Source organism: Grammomys surdaster, unplaced genomic scaffold, assembly GCF_004785775.1.
Source record: "Grammomys surdaster isolate TR1022 unplaced genomic scaffold, NIH_TR_1.0 65, whole genome shotgun sequence".
NCBI lineage: Eukaryota > Metazoa > Chordata > Mammalia > Rodentia > Muridae > Grammomys > Grammomys surdaster.
The window spans coordinates 20,363,305-20,383,309 of NW_021604567.1; the positions used below are offsets into that span (position 1 = coordinate 20,363,305).

General features: G+C 41.2%; 1 pseudogene; it reads right to left on the reverse strand.

Annotated features, from left to right (window-relative positions):
* Nucleotides 1-16,560: 16,560 nt before the first annotated feature.
* LOC114624626 lies at nucleotides 16,561-18,077 on the reverse strand (annotated as a pseudogene).
* Nucleotides 18,078-20,005: the final 1,928 nt, after the last annotated feature.

The window sequence follows — 20,005 nt, forward strand, 5'->3', positions numbered from 1 at the left end:
GGTCTCCTTCTAGGTCCTGGAAGTCACTGGAGACTTCCTTGTCAACTGGATACACATTTGCTTTGGGTTGCTTCTTATTCCCAATGTTATTCATAGATCTTCACTTAGTATTTGCCTTGATCATCCCATTAATGTCAGATTATCACTGGCTTCCCAGTCTTTTTCTACTCAAGAATGTTCAGCCAATCCACCATTATGGGCTCTCAGTTTCTCTTCCTCAACAGACCATCCCAACCCACATCCAATATGAGCACTTCCATTCCCACCCTACTTCCTTCTAGTACAGGGCATCACAACAGTCTCATAAATCTTATTTTCTGTTTTGCTTTTTGTTCCTACACTCAATCTTCTACACAACTACCAGCAGAATCCCTTAAAGACTGTTGTTTAGCTAATTGTTTCCCAAAGACTCATGAGTTGCCAGACTATGAGTAATTGAGAGACAATGATACTTTTAGTGTGTGAAAATCTAATGGAAAGGAGCTAGACTACTAGATGTGCCTTCGAAGGAACCCTTGAAGTATTTCTTTTCAACTCTGGTTTCTGGCCATCACAAGTTGATCAGGTTTGTTCTAACCGTGATTCCATACCTTTGTACATATTCAAAGCCACATAACTAGCCCACTTTAGAGTCTTCAAACCAAGAGCCAAAATAAAGCTTTCATACTTGTAAATTGTTTGCCTCATACATTTTGTCAAAGTAAAGGAAATTGGTGGATAGTACCCATTATGCTCTGCTTCTACTTGAAATCACATTGAGACTGAGATCAAAGCTCATTACTGAGGGAATTCCCTTTGGGCTTTGCCTTGATCTTCTATCTGACATCATCTCCTGCCATGTCTGTCTTGCTCTGGTTGCTCCAGCTACTTTAGAATCTCCTATCTCAGCCCACAGCCTTTGCATGACTTTATTTTCACAAATGCATTCAGCCTGTCTCCCAATGCTATCCTCTCCCTGTGCAGGTGTCAGCTGCCCAGGTAGAGTTCCTGAACACTATCTGTCAGTGTCCTTTCCTTCCCACTTCAAATCATGATCCGGTCCAACACTGCTCATATTGTAGAACAGAGTCATAGTGTCCTCAGTGCCACCTTCACTAGGGTCTCACAGAATGGAGTTCTAGCATATGGACTGAACCTAAGCATGCTCAGCATGTTGTGAAAAGAAGGGACAAATCCCCCATTCACTTTTCTTCAATCTCTCTGTCTTAAGGCTGTGGTTTTTCAACTTATGGAAGAGATATGAAACAACATTCCTTCCTCTCCTTAAAAAGTCCACTAAAACTTCTTATAACCTGCTGCCACTCACAGGTCTTAGAACAAACTCATTCCCATAGTGTAATTTCTGCAGTTTTGTGTCTGTGGTAAAGGCCTTCTTTTTACCTGACACAGGTCAGCCCATGAGTGTCATTCTGGTTTAGAACACAGAGCATATATGATTCTTTTGCCTGCATCTGCACTTTTCTCTTCAGAGCAGGACAAGTAAATCTTTCATGTGAAGGTAAAAAGGAACACAAATGTCCAGGTCCTCTTGGATTGCCAGTGGATGTCAAGGTGGTGGAGGTCAAAATATCTAGACTTTGCTATTCTTCTGTGGACAAGGACATCTCTCTGCAAGCCTCATGGGGTCATACGGCCAATAGCTACAGGCTTCTCTGGACTTCAATTACAGGGCTTTTAGAACAGTGGGACTCTACTTCAGACCTTAGTTGAAGTTCTAAGAGGAGTAGGAAGCATGCACGAGGTCCAGCGCCATCCTTTCAACCTACAAGAGGTCAGGAACTGCTCAGTCTCAGAAGGCACATGACCACCATGCTGCTCTGGCTACAGTGCTCCAAGTCACCAGGACTTTTGCTCTTTTGACCCCTTCTGGACTTTTTTGCCTCCTTCTGGAATAGACTCTGGGGTCTTCTCTCACTCTTGACCTGCTTTGATCATAGGGACAATCCCATTAGTCTCTTCAGAGAGGTCTTCCACCCCCTAAAAACAGCTAGGTGGGATGCTTTAGAGGGATAAGAATGATACCTTTACCAGTGTAAAGTGCTCCTGCAGAGACAATCACAGTGCTTAGCAAAATGTTCACAAAAGTCTAACACAGTGATTCTTAATCTTCCTAATGATGTGACCCTTTAATACTGTTCCTCATGTTGTACTGACCCTCAAACCATAAAATTATTTTTTGTTGCTACTTTATAATTGTAATTTTGCTACTTTTACAAATTGTAAATATCTGTGTTTTCCAATGGTCATAGGTGACTTCTGTGAAAAAGTCATTAGATCCCTATGAGATTGTGACCCACAGGTTGAGAAACACTGACTTAATGGGTTAAATTTGAATTTCTACTACATCACCTCTCAAATATGCCATTTCCTAGTGTTTATCATTGCAGTGACACTTGTATAAGACATTGAAATTGCCCGAAAGGTAACTGGAGGGGGGGCATTGATATAGGGCTTAGCCAATCTTATATAACCATGATACAGAAACCCTGATATGGTAAAATCTATGGAACATTTTACCTGCACAGTACTTGAAATTCTGCGTGTTCAAATTAGTGAAGTTCATGGAGGAAGCTATAAAATGTAGAATTCAAAGTAAGCTTAAATGGTTTCAAAACATCCTGTCTTACACTTTTTGAAGCATTAAGTATTCACAAACAAGCAGGATCCTGGAGGTCTCTTCCAGGGAGCACTAATTAGGAAGATCAGCATTAGTCAACACTTACATTCCAAGTTCATCTTCTAGGTGAGGGAACTGATGGGCCCACAGATGATGCCACACACAGATGGAGGTCAACCATGAGTTATCTCAGTAGCTCCAATTAGTGCTCCACAGCTCTCTGAGTCCAGTGACTTAGCTGGCAGGATGCACATTGCCTAATGATTTTGTGTTTCTCCACTGAGTCCAGTTATCTCTGTCAATCTTTTGAAAAGGGGTCTTGATCATCAGTGAACATATTTTGTTTAAATGAAGGGGTTTCCTTACAAGGTCACAGACTTGCTTTAGACATTCTCATAACTCAGAATTTCTGATTTGCATAGCATATAGGTTGGCCCTGCTTGCTGTACCATTCTGGAATGACTTTGAAGGATACTGATCGATTCCAAGGGACTCACTGTCTGCCAAAACTACGTTCTAGGAGAAGAGATGGAAGGGAAGCAGAGAAGTACAACCTCAGGGACTAGGAAATTAGGCAGACGTGGCCATCTGTTACCCCTTCCACCTTGTGCATGGGCGGCTGCTATTACAAGACTCTTTTCACAGGTGCATATTTTTTTGTTTGTCCTTCTCGTGTCTTTCTCATCTTCAAGCCCCTGGGGCATTTCAGGGAGCTCTTTGGATGTATAACACCTCCAGGATGACTCAGTGCCTGGCATGGCAGGTGATCTGTTCTGACATTCTGGTGTTTATCCATGTTCAAGGATGGAAAGGGCATTTCATGGCAGTGCTGGGAACAGGGACTCACCGTGGCACCAGTGTGGCCAGAGAAAAGATATTGAACAGATACGTGGAATGCCTAGCTCATTTTACTTTCTGCAGATGGACCAAAATGAAATATTTGAGGACCACATTAACCTCAGCCATACAGATATAATCAGAAAAACAATCAATTTGTATATGTATGTGGGCACTTCAGTATTTCCATCTTTATCACCTGATCCTAATAGTGGTTCTAGACAATGTACCCTGTCTTCTAGTTGGCAGACTAGTGGGATAGGTGGTAGCATATGTGAATTTGAAGGCAGTCAGCTCAGCAATAGCTCAGATGATACACTGAAGGGCATAAAAGTAAAAGTATGAGTGCCTGAATCCCAGCACTTAAAAAATTAATTACTTTTTGTGTGTATACATGCATGAATATGCCCATAGCACATGCATGCAGGTCAGAATATAACTTGCTGAAGTCAGTTTAATCTTTCATCCATGCGTGTTCTGGAACTCAAACTCAGGTCATCAGGCTTGGTGGCAAATGCCTTTACCTGTTAAGCCACCTACACAGCCACAGTGGTGGTTTTTGAGCACTGTTTAGAGGACATGATATATATCTCATTGGTGGTCTATACAGATGGAGGAGGGCCATTGTAAAGGGGGAATGAAGAATGATTCCTGAGAGGCAAAGGAATCATTTTTCCAGAGAGCTGGCAGAATCAGTGGCCTCAAGTAAATATAGATTCAAGAAGAGAAGGATCGGGCTGGAGAGATGGCTCAGCATTTAAGAACACTGACTGACTGCTCTTCCAGAGGTACTGAGTTCAATTCCCAGCAACCACATGGTGGCTCACAACCATCAGTAATGGGATCTAATGCCTTCTTCTGGTGTGTCTGAAGACAGTGACAGTGTACTCACATACAATACTCAAATAAATAAATAAATAAATAAACAAATAAATAAATAAATAAACAAATAAATAAATAAAAAGAAGAGAAGTATCTTATATAACAGAAGACAAGAATAAATCACTGGGGTACCATGAATCAGATTTGTCATATAAATTTTCTTCATATTCCACTTCCTTCATGAAAACACATATCTCTCCAAACAACCCTTATCATCTATAGAGGGAGCTGGAATTTCTCTTTGAGAATTTTCTACTGATCTGTTTTTCTAGTCTTCCTTACCCTTTCTCATTACCTAGGCATTTTTGTGCCCTCCCTACTCATCTCCCTTGAGCTTTAGCATTTTTAATCTCCCCTTCCTTGTAAGACTTCCCCTTATACCCACTTCTTACTAATATTCTTACACTAGTACACTATGTGGCATTATCTGTTGTTCAGTGTCCATCTTCTACCTTCTTTGACAATGCTAGTTCATTAGATAAGAGGGAGGTTGATGTGAAAATGACTTGCTGACTGGGAAGTGGTCCATCTGACAGTATTAGAGGCTGTGTTCATTTTCCATACCCATCCTCCTTCTGCTAAGAGCTCCCTATAGGTTTCAGATGTAGTATTATTGTCAAAGGAAAGCCAGCAATTGACTTTTTTATAGATCATGTGTTCACCCTTGATCTCATCACATCCACCCACAGTGCCCATTCCTTTTCAACTTTCTGAAATATTTGAAGCACTGCAGTTGTACAAGCTGAAGAAGGAAATATCTCTTAACTCTGGAAATACTTCCTCATCTGCCTTTAAGTCCTCCACCCACCATGAGCACTAGGATTTCTAGCTCTCTGGCTCGGGCATTGTGGTGGTCTTAATGAGAAATGTTTCCCATAGGCTCGTATATTTGAGCATTTGGTTGCCCTTCTTTAGTGATACCAGAAAAAGTTATGAAATCTTTAGGAGGTTGCTCTTTACTGGCAAACATAGTCACTGAGGGGTAGTCCCATGGGTTTATAGCTTCACTCTACTTTCTGTTCACATACTCTGCATCCTGTATGTGGTTGAAAATCTGATAAGCCAGTTTTCTGCTCCTACTGCCATGCCACACCAGGCCATGCCATGCCATGCCATGCCATGCCATGCCATGCCATGTTATTTCCACTACAATGGAATCTATCTGTATGGAACCATAAGCTAAAATAAGTCATGATGTTGCTGTAGCCCCAGTATTTCACCACAACCACAGAAAAATAACAAATATAGGATTCATGGTGAATGGAGAACAGCATGCCCCTAGCTTCTCTCAACTGAAATCTCCACTTATGCATTTGACCTTGATCTCAGCAAAGGAGTCTGCGTGGAGTTCATATGCTAATATGTGGAGAAACATACGAGCTTATTAAGGGCAGAGACACTTTTGGTTTCCATCAATACCTGATACTTATTAATAGCAGGTGCTTAATAAATGTGCAGTATCTTGAATGCACGTGATTAGGCAAATTTTTCCAAAGTAACTAATCACAGTAACATATATGCACATATAAATAGTGCAATGTTATTCTATCATAATTACTTAGATTTGCTAAACATCTACTTGGTATTAGGCACTATTCCAGGTTCCATATACATTACTTTTTATTCCACCCATATTCACATTAAGAATCCATCTTGTTTTAAGTACAATTTGTACAGTTGTTAAGACTCATGAAGGTACCAACAATCTCCAGATGCACACCCTCAATAATCCCAAACTTGGATTAAATAATACATTTAATATTTTGATCCATTGATGATCTTCATATTCTCTCATTCAGAGAATGAAGGCTACATCTAAATCTGTAGCTAAGTAGTCTCCTTCATTATCTGTTTGGATCTGATCTGACCTGTGGTTTCTTCCATATGTATACACTGGCCCTTTATGTCCATACAAGTATACATACATATGTGTGTAGTTGCACATTCTTCATCTCCCTGCTGCATTTCTTCATTCTTATTACATGCTCCAGGGGAATGGGACTTTTACAGTTCTATCAGTTGGCTGATGTTTTCCTTTTGCACACACACACACACACACACACACACACACACACACACCACAGGTTCACTCATTATAAATAAGATCAAGCATATTCCTGATATGGTGTAGTCATATACTGTTATTGAGTTCTTTGGTTGTTTGATAGTCTTAAGAAATACTTACCAAGGGGATGGAAAAGGGAGTAGGGGGCAGAATCAGGTATAGGGAGGGTCAGGAGAATGAATGGAAATATTCAGCTGCTTGGAGTAAGGTGTGTGTATGGGATCTCCAGGAAGTCCCAGAGACTTGGGATGGGGAAGGCTCACAGGACTCAATGCAGGTGACCTTGTTCAAAATTCTCAACAGTGAAGATATGGAACCTGAAGAAACTACCTCTAGTAGCTAGATAAGACCCCCTAGTGAAAGGATGGGGACACCAACCTACCTACAAAACTTTTGACCCAAAATTGTTCTTGTCTAAAAGAAATGCAGGTACAGAAATGGAGCAGAGACTGAAGGAACGGCTGACCAGTAACCATCCTAACATGGAATCTATCCCATGGGCAGGCATCAATCCCTGACACTATTGCTGATATTGCGCTTACAGACAGGAGCCTAGCATGGTTGTTCTCCAAGAGGCTTTACCTAGCAGCTGACTGAGACAATGAAGATACCTACACCCAAGCATTGGATGGAGGTCTTGGATTCCTATGGAAGAGTTAGAGGAAGTGCGTGATTGAAGGTCCTGAAGGGGATGGCAACCCCATAGAAAGACTAATAGTGTCAACTAATCTGGACCTCTGGGAGCTCCCAAAGACTAAGCCACCAAACAAAAAGCATACACAGGCTGGTCTGAGGCCCCCAGAATATATGTAGTAGAGGGCTGTCTTGTCTAGCGTCAGTGGAAGAGGATGAGTCTAATCCTGTTAAGACTTGATGCCCCAGTGTGTGTGGATACCTGAGGGAGGGCACCCTCTCAGAGACAGAGGGGAAGGGGGATGGGGGAAGAACTCTGCAATGGGACAGCGAGAGGGGAGGCAGCACTTGAGATGTAAATAAATAAAATAATTAATTAATTAATTAATTAATAAAAATAAATACTTTCCAATGTGTGAAATACTAAATTAATGGCCTTTGCCTAGTGTTACACAGTCTAGCCATGTCTGAAGAAAAGAATGCTGGTTTTCTGACATAAATTACTCAGCATGGCAATTTCTTTCCCTAGTATGTTAGTCTTTTATTTCCCCTCTGCCTCTCATTGCCTTCCTTCAGTCTCCTCTCTGTGTCTGTTGGGAGTTTCCTATTGGTGTTTCCTTGGAGACTTGTTACTGTAAAACACTGAGCCTATTTAATATAGGACTGGGTAAATACTGTGACGTACTGTGGTAAGATCAATTTCACAGGAAGGCCAATGATTACAACCTGCTCCACAGCAGGCTCCCTGTTCACAGCATGGCTCCCTTGCAGCCATCCTTTATGCAGTTTCTGAGTTCATTTTCATTACTTGCTGCACGGATGGTGTCACCTCTCTCAGCACACATATGGTGGCCTACTCCCTAGATCCAAAGCCTAGTCCCTTAGCTTATGATCTTCACTATATCAAGAGTCTTCCACAGGCCTGTCCAGACCAACATTCTGTCATAAAACATTAGCACTGTGTCCCTGGCCCTGTAGACATTCTCCAGGCCATAGTATCTGTTTGCAGAGTGCTGGCTGATTCCAGATGGACCTTTGAACGTTATTCTATTTGCCCCATGTAATCATCTTTCTGTTTTTCATCTGATTAATTTGACTTAGTCATATGTTAGTGTAACAAAATGTTTAATAGTTAGATATGTATTTTTAAAAAGGTTTATTTAGCATCCAGTCCTGAAGATCTAGAAGCGCAGAGTCTGTGTCTGCTTAGTTCTGATAATGTCTTGTGTCAGATATTGTAATGATGGTCAGATAAGGATGCAGGAGATGACATGGTGAGTCTCTCTGTAAGCAAGATGCTTCAGGGAGGATATCAGGCTCATCCTTAATAGCCTATCTTAGGAAACAAACCACTCTTACCAAATATGCCCCATTCCTGCAGTGCAGCATTAGTCTATTCTCGAGTATAGACATCCATGTCCTAATTATTTTTCAACAGGCTTTGCCTCTTAAAGGCTCTGTCATTCTATACTGTCACAGTGGCACCAGCTTTCCAGCACACAAACCTTGGGGAACAAATCACATCCAAAGCAAAGTGCCACATGTGAAGGAGTCACATGTGATTGCCTCTGAGCAACTGGCAATTCCTAATGCACGTGTGCTTGTGGGTGATCCATATGACAGCCTGTGTCAGAATTTCTTCCCTTTAAAGCTCAATATTTTGTACACACACACACACACACACACACACACACACACACTAGAGAGAGAGAGAGAGAGACAGAGAGAGAGAGAGAGAGACAGAGAGAGAGAGACAGAGAGACAGAGAGAGACAGAGAGAGACGACAGAGACAGACAGACAGACAGACAGACAGACAAAGAAACTACTCATTGTTTGAAGGACTTGAGTTGTTTCGATATTTTGGCTGTTGTGAATAATGCTGTTTCAAAAATGGTACACATGTCTGATTTAAATGACTGTCTATATAACCATATCTATTCTTACTTTATAGAAATATTTCAATAGAATTTGATATTTGCTTACCAAACATTTAGGTGATATGGATCAAACACAGCTTTGTAGGGCTTTACAATTGATCCATAGTATGGACTGTATTAAGATAAATTATGGTCATTTCAGAATCCAGTAGTAACAAATGAATATTTCAAAATGAACTGTGAGCCATGTTTATTGAACCAAATCTCAGGAGCAGTGAGAGAGGTACTCATCTGGAAAAATTGTAGCATATTGTTAGTTGAAAAACTTACATCCAAATGTTTAGAGTCTTCATTTTAAGACACTGTAGTTTTGTTATGTCAACATTATATGTAGAAAAAAAAAAAGGGAATCACAGAAACCATGTTTGTGTTTGTTCTTGCAGTCACATTGCTTGAAGTATTCATTCTGGGGAAAGCCCCTTTTGTTTGCTTGTTTGTTTGTTTAGATGGCTTCCTCTATCCCCTTCCTCAGCCCACTGCCTACCCTAGATTGTTCCATGTGAGCTGATTCCAGGAGACATGAGATACAAGGCATAGATAGAATTTTGAATAAATATCTTTCCATTCAGCTTTTTTGAACCTGATCTTATCCTTAAAACTCAACCCTCTGACTTAGAAAACACTGGACTCAAGGGAAAAACAATGCAGGTCCCTATCAGCAAGGCTGGCTTAAGTCTCTTTCTTTCCTGTCCCAGACTGGAGACACCTGTAGACTGCAGCAGCGGATGTTTTTCCACATAGAGATAGGTTGGACACATCTTCTTTGGTTGTATTTTATACTCAGCATCAAGCACCTCAATTTTTTACCCTTCAAACCTTGCCTATTGTTTGTTCCTACCCTTGGGAATGTCTACTCAAGGCTTTGCATCTTCATGTTGTTCAGCATTTTCTGGTCCTCCATGCTTTGTCCCAATTTCATCCTGAGCAGCCCAGAATTTCCAAATGAAACCAGTTCCTGTATAGAAAGTGGGCTGTAATTATGCACCTTGGATTCCTTCTGCAATTCTTCTCTGAAGAGATGTTTCATGAGATGGTTTTGTTATGCTAGAAAAGGTTAGTATAAAAATCCTGAAAGTCCCAGATTCACCTTCCTCTCCCTACTTGTTATTGTTTATGTCTTCATCTGGCTCAGTGGCAAAATCAATTGAAAAGAGCTGATCTAGCTACTCTTGCTTTCAACAGACAGCGGTAGAGTTTCCCACTTATGAGCCGGTTCGAAATGCCAGATCAATATTTGCTGAAAGAGCAAGAGGATGGTTCCATTCTCATGGGAAGTTAAGGAGCTCTCAGGGTGGGACCTGGAAATAGAGCTCCTGCCACTGCCCTGCTTGGCCACTTACCTTCTCTTTCTCCAGGGATTTGGTCTCATTGCCACTTGTCTGCTTCTTTGGTTTCTGGTCTCCATTGGCCTTGCAGAACTTAGTGCCTAAGATCTAGAGATTGTGCCTTTCATCTTTACTATTACTTATTGGCAGAAGGTCAACAAAAATCAAAGTATTAAAGAATTCTGATGTTTTAGGAAGTCGCAGTTTGCCGCGAGGACCTGCACCATGGATGCTTCAGAATGCTCAGTAGAGATGGAACACTACTGAGGGGCTTTTAAAGGCTCCTTATGCCTTGTATTTCCAAACAACCAAGAAGGGTTTTACTACTATATCTTAATTTCTAGTGCAGTTTCTTTAGGAGAGTTTCTCTGGCAAGGCCATAGCCTTTGGGATACACTCATTAGAATGAATAAGACCATATGCTGGGCCCTGGTTTGGCTGTTGTTATTCAGTGGACTTGGGACACAGGGTATTGTGTTGTATTTTTCATTTCCAGAGTCTGAGCTGAACTAGAGAGACTTTGTGTGGCCCTAAGCAAAAGTGACCACTATCCTCACCCCTCCTCTGTTGTATTACTGAGTTTTCTCATTTCTATGACAAATACCCAATAAGAAGCAACTTAAGGGAGGAAGGGCTTATTTTGATCTACAATCCTAGAGGGACAAAGTATAGTGGATGAAAGTGACTGTTTCATACACAACAAGAAGTAGGGCCGGCCTTTAGAACCTCTAACTTGTTCCAGGGACTCACATTCTTCTACAAGGCTCAGCCTCAACAATTTCACAACATCCCAGACAGAACTAAGAACTGGAGACAATGGCCTGTGGTGGACAGTTCATTCTCAAACCACAATAGCTGTGGTAATTATAGTGAGGACTTCTCTGGCTGGTTCAGATACCTTGTATCATATGAGAGGCTTTCTAATACACTGTGTGTAATGGAGTGGAATTAGGAAAATGTCAAGCCCATCCAGTTTGAGAGTATATGGTGAGTGGTATGTGTGTGTGTGTGTGTGTGTGTGTGTGTGTGTGTGTGTGAGAGAGAGAGAGAGAGAGAGAGAGAGAGAGAGAGAGAGAGAGAGAGATGTATGGTGTACATGGTGTGTATATGTAGGGGGTATGTTTGTGGTATATGTGTATGTGTGATGTGCATGGTGTGGGTATGTGGAATGTGTACATGTGTGTGTGTGAATGTGTGTGGTATACATAGTGTTGGTGTGTGTTTGTGTGGTGTAGGTACGTGCTGTGTGTGCTTTTCAATGTGGTATATGTGTGCTCTATGTTTATGAAGTATGGTTATGTGGGGTGTGTGTGTGCTGTGTGTATGTGGTGTATGTGGTACATTTGTATATGTGTATGCATGACATGAGTATGTAGTATAGGTAGTAAATGTGTATGTGTGTATAAAAATAAATCCTCCTTCACTTCTTACAGCTGTTTATTACCTTTCACCTTTTTCCTTTTGCAGGTATAAAAGCTGAAGACCCTCAAAGTAACAAAATTCATTGAATCCTTTTGGCCAGTGACAGAGCTGGGATTGGTGCAGGGGTGCACACTTGCAAACTCTGCTCCTTCCATCTCTGCCATTGCTGTTCCTTTCATGGTGAAAACAACTATTATCAATCAGTCCCTTACTCCTCCATTTTCTCCCAGACAATGCCTGGCTGATAATAGTCATCCAACAGTTGTTAATTCCATTCCTTCCCTTTCCTTCTGTTCCTATCAGGGCAATTGTCTTGGCTGCATGCACTCACAGACTAACAGAATTCCCCAAACAGTTCAAACAAGCTCTGTGTATGAGCAGAATCTAGAATCTGTCATAATGTTGGCCACCCTGAAATTATGTTTTTATGCACTGTGCTTTTCGAATTGGGGCCAATCAACTTGTCATTCAATGAACTGTTTTCAGCAGAGACTGCTGACACATGGGGATGCATATGCCACGTTTATAGGAATAGCTTTAAAATATGATCATTCTCCTGGCATCAATTCAAAGCAGAATTATTTAGCTGCACTGAGGATAGTTCTTCGGGATCAGCTTAGCTGCTTATGATCTGCTCAAGAGTTTAAAAAACTTCTTTTCTGCAAAGAAAGATTAACAAAATCAAATTCACCTGATAAATTAGAGAGAAGACTTAAGAAAACTATAGATCCTGAAGACAAGTACCTTACTAATTGGTTCCAACCCCAAGTGTACTGTCTGAGCTCTAAGGTAGAGTTTCTACGGTGTGAAGTTGGGCACAGAACTCCCTTGACTGAGGATTCTGTGAGCTTCAGTGCAAGGAAACTGGTTACTTTTATTCATATATCTCACTTTTCTCTGTACTTATTTCACATGGATCTGGTATACTTTTGCCTCTGTATATCCCAGTCTGGAAATGCCCAAGCTATAAAGGACTGTGAGTTAGATGAGCACTGTGCCAGGAACTAATATCTCAGCTGAAGGATGTTTGCCAAAGTCCACCCTTTGATATCCAACAATGTATTTTACATGTCCTCTTAGATAAGCAACTTAAACTTGACCTTCTGATCCTCCTGCCAGACTTGGCTACCCAGTCTATCTAATTCTTGGGACTGAATACTGTGCTTCCAACAGCTTCAAACAAATACTTGAGGAGGCTATCCCAATTGCTCTTTTTCTCAGACTACACACTCAGCCATCAGTATGTGATGTTACACATCTAGACTGCTCACTTCTCACTGCCTCCACCACCAATCTGCAGTTTTCAGACACCATCATTTCAAGGTGGGTTTTTGTGGAGCCTTTAACAGTTTTGCGTATGTGCTGGTCAGTGCCATCAACCTCCCAACATTGACTAGAACCCAAGGCAGATCACGCCTCTCCTCTGCCAGAAAGTTCTTTTCATTTTCTTTGGAATGAAAGCCCCAATGATCCACAGGTCTCCACAGCCTCCTGCTCTAGCCTCCCCTGATCCTCCTCTCTTCTTCCACACTGGCACAATGGCTACCTTAACCTTCTTCTGGGCCCTCAAATAACTCAATGTTGATCTGATCCTGGATTCAATGTTGATCTGGATTCACTAGTGGTGTCCCCAGGTGGTGTCTTTTGAACTTGTTTCGAAAATCCTTTCAACACCTTCTGGAGAAATCATGAGACTCTCATCCAATTAATCAACAAGACAAGTCTTTTCTGCTTCCAAATTGTGTGTCTCCAAGGCTTTTATCTTTACCTTTATCACTGTCAGCTATTCATGCCCTCTCCAGTTACTTATGTCTGACCCGAGGGGCAGTGCACCTCCAAGAGGTGCACAGAGGGTGACCTTTCATTTTTCCACTTAAACCTTTTCCTTTCAAGAGGCCCATCTTGAAAACCCTATTTAAAAGTATAAGCTGAATGCTTATAGGAGATAAGTTACATGAGAGCAGTAAGAATTGTCTTACCTCTTTAATTGATAGAGCCCCAAGAGCTTATACACCAGAAATAGTCAGCACTAATTTTATATTAATTAAGTGAATAAACAAGTTGGGAAGTTCTGGTTCTACAACTAGAATCAGAAGTTTCACACAATTAGCATGTTAAAGTTTGGTCTCTTTATATATGGAAAGCAAAGGTCTTCAACCTCTATGTCTTGACTTTGGAGAGACTGATAAGTTATCTCTGATGACAAAATGAGCCAAATTAAAGTATAAAGGCAGGTTTATTGGAGGCAGTTATTAGGCGAGCTTGAGACCACACAGGAAAGGGTCAATGAAGGCTCCAAGAAGAAGGAGACAAGGGGGAAGAGAAAGAGGAGAGAGAGCATATGTGCAGGGAGGGAAGAGAGATGCAGAGAGAGAGGGAGAGAGAGAAATGAAAGAAACAAAATGTCTGGATTATATACTGAAGAGTTGCTGGATGAAAAGAAGCCCAGTTCCTGGGTTGGAAAGTTCAGTATAGATGGTGGGATGGCCAGCCATGCCTTGTAACAGGTAGGGATTTAAGGATGCTGGGAGACCCTGGAGGCAAGGTCTACTTTGGTATGTTAAATATTCACCTAAGCTGCTAGCTCTGAAATGCAACAAGGACTCTAATATCACTATGACAACCTGCCAAATATAATGATTTTGAAGTCATGCATAAGAGAGGGGGTAGATAGCTCCATGGGTTAAGGACCAATGTTAGAGCTGTCCTGGTTTCTAGCCCATAGTGTTGGCAATCAGGTACCTCAATGGCCAGTCTGTCCTTCTCCTGCTCATGCACCCCCTCCATTAAAGACCACTTCTCCTTTTTTCCTTCCTCCACCCAGAAGCAGCTTCTGTATCTACCTCACAATCTCCCCCCCACCCCACTTCACGACTTTTTCCTGAATAAATCTCCCACGTGAGACTTGTAGCGTGGTGTGACTTCATGGATCTTGATGCTTAGATCCAACACATGTACTCACTAGTCTTCCTCAGCAAGACTTTCATTGCATAGTTGTTAATGCTTTGAATCTACAATTCCCCATTAGGCTCATGTATTAAATGCTTCGTCTCCAACAAGTGACATTATTTTGAAGGCCATGTCACTTGTCTGGCAGAAGTAGGTCACTAGAGATGAGGTTTTGAAGGCCATACTTACTTCTATCCAGTCTATTCTTTCTGCCTCCTGGCCTACTGTCACGTGAAGGTCCCTACCACATGCAAGAATTCCCATATGCCTTTCCCTCCTCAGTGGATTGGTCTCTGAAAATTGTGAATGGGGATAAAGTTTTCTTCCTATATTAATCTGACTTTTCATTACTGTGATCAAGTACTTGACAAAAACAATGTAAGGATGGAAGGAAGACTTATTTTGGCTCAGAAATTTGAAGGCATAGTCCATAATGCTGGGGAAGTCATGGCAGCAGGAACCTGAGGCAGCTGGTCACATGGTATGTGCAGTTGGGAAGCAGAGAAAGATGATTTTCTGTCACCATGCTTTCTTTCTTTCACTCAATTTGGTATCCCAGCCCATAACACAGTACTACCCACACTCCGGGTGGGTAGTCCCTCCTCAGTAAACCCAACCTAGGTAATCCTTCCCAGATATGCCCATAGAGTTTCCTGGTATTCTAAATGTTGGATTGACAATCAGGATTGATGATACTTCCTAAGCTTATTTTTGTTTGATGTTTTGGTCACAGAAAAGTGAAAACAACTAATACTGTAGTCATTTAAATTCTAGTTTAAGGCTGAAGTCTGGAATACCTGGGAACTTAAGTCTTCAATCTCTGACAGCAGGGAACTAACTACCATTTACATTTACATTTGCAGGTGCAGTATACTGGTGGGAATTGAGCAAAATGAAATAGCTAGATCTTTTCATTACCTAAGATCAAGTTCTCACTACTTTTGGCTTTGTAACTCAATCTTATGTTAATGATGTGACAGAGCTCTGATACTCAAAATTATTGTAACCTTATTACAATAAGGTGTTGGTGGTGGTGTTGTTTATTATGAATACTCGAAGAATTGCAACTTCTGTTTCTTTTTTTTTCATTTTCAAATTAACTTTTATTTGAAATTACTATTCCCCACATGTATTTTAGGATGCTATACAATAACCCATGTAACCAATGTTCCAATACCAAAATTTCTAACAGCAAGTTATACAATTGTTCTAGGTAATAAATAAAGGTTGTCCTTCAGTGACAAAAGGAATACTTAATTTTCTGTAAATTTGACATAAAAATCACACTTTAAGTTTAGAAGGTTTAACATGTAAATTCAAATATAACATATCTTATAGGAATTACAATCATTTAATTTCTAAAAGGTGGCTTAATTTTTAGATTCAAAGTTATACTCTTCAAAAGTAATGTCCCACATTTTTTCCTAGAGCTTCTACATTCAACTACTCAACTGCTCTATGCTACTCCAGACAAACCTGACATGACTGACCTACTTAAAGTGTTATCTTCCCCCAAAGAAGATTAAAAAGCAGTTTGCCATAACCACAGATTTCTAATGTCTACTACAAAATATCCATCAGAAAAAGCTTTCAAAAGATGGTTTCTGTCCTCATAGTAAGAAGTTAATCCTCTGTAAAGGCAAAGAAGAACCACAAAGCATAACACGGTGCTCCCTTTTACTCAAGATGTTCAACTACTGAAAAGACAATTACTCCTTTAGAGTATAACAAAGGGTGGAGACAGCAACGCGACTGGCCATCCATATATTAAATAAACCATTTGTTTTATTTTGTTTTGTTTTGTTATTTAAAGGACTAGGAAGCATAGAAACTTGGAAATCCAAAATCAAAAAGAAGAAAAAGCAAAGTCCTTGGGCACAGTCACTCCAGTATCAATAGCGTCTTGGGCTATAAGAACGGGATCTTGATCATGACCTGAAGAGACTGTAGTAAGGAGATGGTGACCTTCTTCTGTACTGGTAATCATAATCTTCATACCTGTCATAGCCTCGATCATATCCTTATCATAGTAAGAATCTCGTTGCCGACCACCACCACCATAGCTGCCACCACTTCCTCCTCTGCCACCTCCACTACTGCTATGAGTTAGTTGGTCTGCCCATGTAAACGCCTGGTGTAGGTGTGTGCACTCTCTTGATGATAGAATAATCCACAAGGATTCTTCTACCATCCAGCTCCATCCCATTTTTTCTTTCCATAGCCTACTTAGAGTTATCTATTCTCTCAAAATACACTAAAGCAAATTCACGTGACCTCCCAGTTCGCTAATCATAAACCACATTAACACCACTCAGAAGTCCATATCCAGAAAACACTTCATGAAGATCTCTCTCTGCTGTATACAAACTGAAGCCAAATACTCCCAGGCAAGTGGTAGGATCTGGGTTTGCCCTGCTGCCAGTATGCCTTCTGCGATCAGACATTGGAGAGTGACTCTGGCTCCTCCATCGCTTATACTCTAGTGTATAAGATCTACTCCAAGATTGTCTCCTACGAGAGTGTGACTTCAACTGAGTGTTGCATCTGTGAGAATGCCTCCTTTACCTTGACCTGGATTTTGATCTTGATCAAGAATGGGGTTCAGAATGTTTGGAAACCCTTGATGGACTACGAGATCTTAACCTGCTCTCTGATTTTACACGAGCAGGAGTTCCCATTGGAGATTTTGACTGAGAGCGAGACTCTCTGCCCTCAAAGTTGTTTACCTCTACATCACGAATGTGGGCCAGGCACTCCTGAGAACTAAATAAGAGATATGTCTCAGCTCGAGGGCCGAGAGCCTAGTCACCGCTGTTCGGACTGTGAAGAAGGCAAAGTCTACAAAGGCTGGTCCGTTCCACTCCCATCAGCTCGCAGGTTCCGCAATTTCTGTTTCTTAAGCCTTTGATTGTAGTTGGAGTAGATGCAACTATGCATGGAATCCTGAGACTTTTAAAGTAGCCTCCTTCATTTTAATGCCTTTTATATTGTCCTAGATAGAGTTAGCATTGCTGTGATGAAATAGCAATGACCAAAAACAAGCTGTGGAGGAAAGGGTTTATTTATTTGGCTTATACTTCTACATAATAATAGTTCATCATTGAAGAAGTCAGGACAGGAACTCAAGCAAGGCTGGAACCTGGAGGCAGGAGCTGATGCAGAGGCCATGAGAGGTGCTGGTTACTGGCTTGCTCAGCACAGTTTGCTCAGTAAGCTTTCTTATCGAACCTAGGACCACGATCTCAGGTGTGACACCAAGATCAATGGGGTGGGTCCACTGCCATCAATAACAAAGTAAGAAAATGACCTACAGCCTGATCTTATTGAAGCATTTCTCAATGGAGGTTCCCTCTTTTCCAGCTTGTACCAAGTTGACATAAAAGTAACCAGTACTCCTACGTTTAGACATTGTAATATATGCCTTTATTTATTTTAATCAAGATTTATAAAGAGAATAGAAGTAATAAAATTAATTGTGCTTTCAAAAGTAGCTGTAGAACTAAGCTTTTCTTTTTTTCTTAGAGGAAGAGAAAGGATTTGTATTCATTCAGCAGCAGTCCATGACAGTTATTATGTGAAGAACCTGTGTTGAGGGATGAGAAGCAGTAGTTTATAAATGTTGTTCTTGTTTATGAAGTATATAAATATGTGTGCATGTGTGCATGTGTGCATGTGTGCATGTGTGTGATAAGGGTAGGCTGACTTCACGACAGGCTTCTAACTGGCAACTCACGAGATGAGGCCTAAATCTCTGTTTCCAAGAACTGGGCAAGTCTGGGGCCCCAGAAGCTGCCCCACCACTTGGCCTGAGGCAAGGACAATAGGTCGGCAGCAGTTTCCAGACTGTCTCAGCTACCTCCCCAGCAACAGTTTCCAGCCCCCATGCTTCACTAACAGGATAACCATAGAGATAGAGTAAGATGAAGGTCACTTACCCTGGAATCCACTAATGTGCTTTAAATCAGGCCTGCGAGCTCACTTGGTTGTCTATCTTGGTAATGGGAGTTCCCAGCATGCTGAACTTCACAGAATAAAGCACACTTTGCTTTTAGATATTATTTGAGTGTGGGGTATCATTCTTTGGCGAATCATGAGCTCTTACATGTATGTGCATGTGTGTATGTGTATGAAAGAGAGACAGAGCATGCTCAACCAGAGTAACATTAAAATCAAGCTAAATGGTACATGTTTTAGTTTCATTTTGTCTGCTGTAAAAACATCCTGACAGAAAGCAATTTAGGGAGTTAATTTTTTTATAACCTGAAATTTTTAGGGTTAAGAAAATAAACTCAGCTGGACAGTGGTGACACATGCCTTTAATCCCAGTACTTGGAGGGTAGGGCAGACAGAACACTATGAGTTCAAGGCCAGCCTAGTCTAAAGTGAGTTCCAGAACAGCTATACATTTAAAATTTTTAGGCTCATAGTCCTGGTGTAAGACTCTGGTGAGGCTTAGCTTTCTGGGGACCCCCTGAATGAACAACATGGAGCTGGGGATCAATGCAAAAGCAAGAAGAATTTTATTGTTCCAGCATGCTGGGGCTGTCCTGCATCCAAAAGGAGAGGAGACCCCCCCCACACACACACAACTAGCTTAGTGAGCTTTCAGGGCAGTAGCCATTAGGCACAATTTGATTGGCAGAACAGTGTGACTTTTTAAACTGATTGGTGTTTAGGGAATGAGGTGGCAAGGACTTTTCTTGTCTGTGAGTAGCCAACAGGACCAAAATCCAGGTGGAGTCCTTTGTCTTTATGTCCATATCTTCTTGGAGACCTGCAGGGAGGGGAAGTCACTGCTACAATTTGGGAGTCTCTATCTGTCATGGTAAGTTTAAGCATCTTAACTGGCATCTGCAGCAAGTCTCTCAAGTACCTAAGGACTACCTAAAGTCTATCAGAATAGACAAACTTTGCCTGTTTTTAGTTAACCACCCTACACTTAACCTTTTAGCATCAATCTATGCAGGTGTGGTTTTGATACCCCATTAAATAAATATAGTGGCTAGAAAACCTGGAGGTAAATTCTGAGTCCAGGCAGCTGGTGACAGGAGAAAGAAATAACATTCTTTTCCTCAGGCATTCAAGACCAATCAGAAACAAGTATGCAGTGGTCATTTCACATTTATACATTTAAAACAGATGGACAAAACTTAGATAAAATTGGAGTTGCAATGAAACTATGTCTTTCCTGTAACGAAGATGGCTGCTAGTTATATGCTTGCCCTTAATCAAGATGGTGGTGAAACCATGGGTCCACCCTCTTTATTCTATAGTCAAGATGGTAACGAGTCAAGTGCTGTTTACCCACTGCATAATTCTTCCCCCTATGCCAGCCAG